This window comes from Alligator sinensis, unplaced genomic scaffold, assembly GCF_000455745.1.
Source record: "Alligator sinensis unplaced genomic scaffold, ASM45574v1 scaffold178_1, whole genome shotgun sequence".
NCBI lineage: Eukaryota > Metazoa > Chordata > Crocodylia > Alligatoridae > Alligator > Alligator sinensis.
In genome coordinates, this window is record NW_005842031.1 from 1,440,670 (window position 1) to 1,444,638 (window position 3,969).

A 3,969-nucleotide genomic window follows, 5' to 3' on the forward strand; every position below is an offset into this window, starting at 1 on the left:
CTTCTCACCAGGATTCACGCCAGCAGCCCCTGGGCCTTAGGAAGTTTGGCTGGAAAGAGAAAGAGAGCATGGCCATGTGGGACTACTTTGGAACAGGGGTGATGCTGCTACAAGCCTGTCCATTCCCAATGTGCCCACCCATGTACACTCTGGGAGCTGGGCACAACTGGCACTTTCATGGCACCTTCCGTGTCTGGATCTCAAGGAGCTTTACCAAGGAGCTTTCACTCCCAGCCCATCTGTGAGGCAGGCACTGCTCAGGCATCATTGGATGAGTGGGGAAGCTGAGGCAGAAAGGCCCTGGGATTCCCCTATGGCACAGCATAAATCTGGGGCAGCTCTGGGTTGGGGAACCCACATTGCCTGGTTCCCCCTCCCAGGTTGTAATGACCCAATTGTCCCTCCTGCCTTTGGGCCTCCTCATTATGGATGGAAGAGGCTGAAGATTTTCTAAGAGGCAGTTGGAGCTGGTTCATCCCACAGGGATCCAAATCCCAAACCTCCTTTGCTGGGGTCCATGCAAGCCAGTTCTTCTTCCTCCCACTGTGGTTGCTTGGCCAGGTACCCGAGGCATCAGCACAGGGGGGTCAGAGTGCAGCTGTACTGAGCTGGCACTATGTACTCCAGCAGCCGGGGCCATAAGACCTGAGCAGAGGAGCCAGACAGCTTGGACTCAGTGCTCTGGGTCAGAATACAAGGAAGTCAAGGGAAATGGGACTTAATGGTGGGGGTCTACTACAGACCACCCAACCAAGGGGAAGAGCTAGATCAGGAACTCTTAAGTCAGCTCACAGAGGTAGTTAGGTCAAGGGATGTGGTCAACATGGGTGACCTGAACTTTCCAGACATCTGCTGGGAAGAGCAGTCAGCCAGGTCTGACCACTCACGTGAGTTCCTAGCCAAGATACAGGACCTCCATCTAACCCAGGAGGTGCATAGCCCCACCAGGGGGACACCTTGTTGGATCTGGTCCTGGCCACGGGCAACAACCTGGTGAGGGGTCTGTGGGTGCCCGACCACCTGGCCGACAGCGATCATTGCCTGCTGGAATTCACCATCCAGCGCAAGGTGGCAAAGGCCTGCAGCAAGGCAGCAGCCCTGGACTTCAGGAGGGCCGATTTCAATGAGGTAAGGAGAATAGTTGGGCAGGCACTGAGGTCCCAGAGGGGAGGGGGGTCGGGTGTCCAGGAAGAGTGGTCATTCCTTAAGGAGATGATCCTCCAAGCTCAAAGGGAGGTAATACCAATGCGGATCAAAGGGGGCAAGAGGGAGAAAAAGCCCCCACGGCTCTCCAAAAGCATACAGGAATGTCTCCTAGCTAAAAAGAAGGCGTACACCCAATGGAAGGGAGGGGTCATCACCAGGGAGGACTACATCTTGGTTGCTCAGGGCTGTAGGGGGGTGGTCAGGAAGGCCAAGGCAGAGATGGAACTGGGACTAGCTACCCAGATCAAGGACAACAAGAAGTTTTTACCCCCTTTTTTAAATAGGGGGTAAAAAGAAGGTACTGGATAACGTGGGGCCTCTGCAGGACACGCTAGGAAATCTGGTTGTCACACCAGACAGCAAAGCTAACCTATTTAAAAGGTCCAGACCATAAGCAAGAGGGGATCCTGATTTCCAAGTCCCTTTAGCAGCATGGCTGCTCTTGACTGGAACTCACACTGCAGGGTTGATTGTTTTGGTCCTGGCTTGCTATGAAAAAAGGATTTGCGTGGACGCTCCCATCAGTTGAGCTGGACTGAGAGGAGACAAGGAGGCCACCACCTGTTTTCTTCTTCTTGGGCCAACAGGGGCTTTGCACCACCATGAGCTGGGTCTGTCTGGCTATTGGGACTTGGACCTGCTGGGCCTCAGGATGAACGGTACAGGATCAACCTCCCCTTACCTGGGTGTGCAGGGCAAAGCAGATGCTCTTGAGTTTCCCATTGGGGAGAGGGACCTGATAATCATAGGCCACCTCCAAGATCTGGTTCAGACTCTGCAACAGAAGGTTAAAGTCAAAGGGAGGGTTAGAGAGGAGAACTGTGGAGTGAGCAAGAGCAGAAAATTAGGATGTGAGAAAAAATACCTCACTGCCCCATGCTTAGTGCTTTACTGCTTTGGTGCTGGAAGTTTCCACATCTGCAACTCTAACCACACCACGCTGTGCTGTTTGAGCCCCTGTCCAGCACCCTGAATACACCCCACCTGGATTACCACTCTCTGGAGATTTATATTCCTTCCAAAGGATGCCAGAAGGAGAGTGGGTCCCACAGCCCATGGGTGTCATAGGCCCTAAAAGTGACCACAGAATCAGAACCAGCCAGCATGTGTCCATACAGCCCCCAGGACACAGGACAAGGGAGCACAGAGCTGAAGTGGGATTTTCCCCTCAGGTAAACCTGTGCTGCTTCAGGGGGTTGCCCAAGTGCAAACAAAGCCAGAGTGCGGCCTGTCTCACCCAGGAGAAACATACTCCACAGGCAGTGGGGTGGTAGCCATCCACTTTTATAACCCATAGCAGGGAGCCCCAAATCTCCATGTTTGAAACTGCCAGGCCCTGACCATAATCCCTGCACTCCACAAGAGACAACCTCCAATCCTCCCTACCCCGTGGAGCTTTGAGAAGCCAAGCCCAGAGGGAGCAGAGAAAAACTCAGCTGGCAGGAGCAGTGCAGTAGTTCATTTCTTTTGTCTCCCCTTATCAGACTTCCCAGAAAATGGAAGCAGCATTCCCAACATGACCATGATCTGCAGACCCAGCCACTCTGAGTTCATCCCCCAAGGGTAGGTGAGGCCGATCTGTTAAGAAGTCTTGAACTGCACCAGGAAAGCCCCAAGAGAGCTATGGAGTTCTTAAGGCAAGTCATATATGCACATACGTGTGCCAGTGCGCACACCAATGCATACAGACAAGGGTCAATGCTGGTTTCCCAGACAGCATCTCACCATGGTGATATGAAGATTGTCAAACCCTCTCTCATACTACTGCAGGAGACAGGAGAGCCTCTCAAAAACATTATCACTATACCTCTCATGGTGGAGAAGGAGGCCCATCGTGGGTCCCAGCACCTTGACTGCAGTCTGTTGCAGCTGCAGAGAAGGAAGGCAAGACTGAGTCCCTCTGACAGACTTTCTGGGAGGTTGCTCTGGATCAGGAAAAGGCACACCTTTTCTCCTTCTCAGGTCAGCAGCATTCTTGGTCCATCATTGGACCAGCTCTGTCTGCATAGTTCCCACCTATGACACCTGGGAGGGACTGTGGGATATGGCCCTGGGGCTGGCTCATGGATCACACCTCCCCACTGTGCTGATGTGCCCAGATTCATGTGTAGAGAGAGTGAACTCCTCCTTCCTGCCATCTCCTGGGGCACTGAAGAAGTCAGGAAGTCTACGGGCCAATGAGAGGTAAAGTACTGCTCGACCTGGTACTTGCACCTGGCGACGACCTAATCAGTGACCTAACGATTGAAGGGAAGATGGGTGATAGTGACCACAAGCTGCCCACCTTCACCATCTGCCATAAAGCTGGCAAGTCAGTCAGTAAAACAGAAGTCCTCAACTTCAGGAAAGCTGACTTTGACAAGCTAAGGAGGCTTGTCAGTGAGGCCCTAAAGGGCCACAACCCAAAGGGGAGGGGAGTTCAGGATGAGTGGTTGCTTCTCAAGGGAGCAATCCTGGATGCGCAAGCAAAGACTATCCCATCTCAGAGGAAAGGCAGAAAAAGGGCACAGCAGCCCCCTCGACTGTCCAGGGAACTAGCAGACCTCCTGCGTCTTAAAAGGATGACCTACAAAGGATGGAGGACGGGATTCACCACCAAGGAGGAATACTCTGCTCTGGTCCGGACCTGCAGAGAGCAAACCAGGAAAGCCAAGGCTGCGATGGAACTCCAGCTAGCTACAAATATCAAGGACAATTAGAAGTCCTTTTTTAGATATGTGGGGAGCCAGAGGAAAACCAAGGGCAACATTGGACCCCTGCTGA

General features: G+C 53.0%; 1 pseudogene; it reads right to left on the minus strand.

Annotated features, from left to right (window-relative positions):
* Positions 1 to 2,838: 2,838 nt before the first annotated feature.
* Positions 2,839 to 3,969, minus strand: part of LOC112550084 — a 4,127-nt pseudogene continuing 2,996 nt past the window's right edge.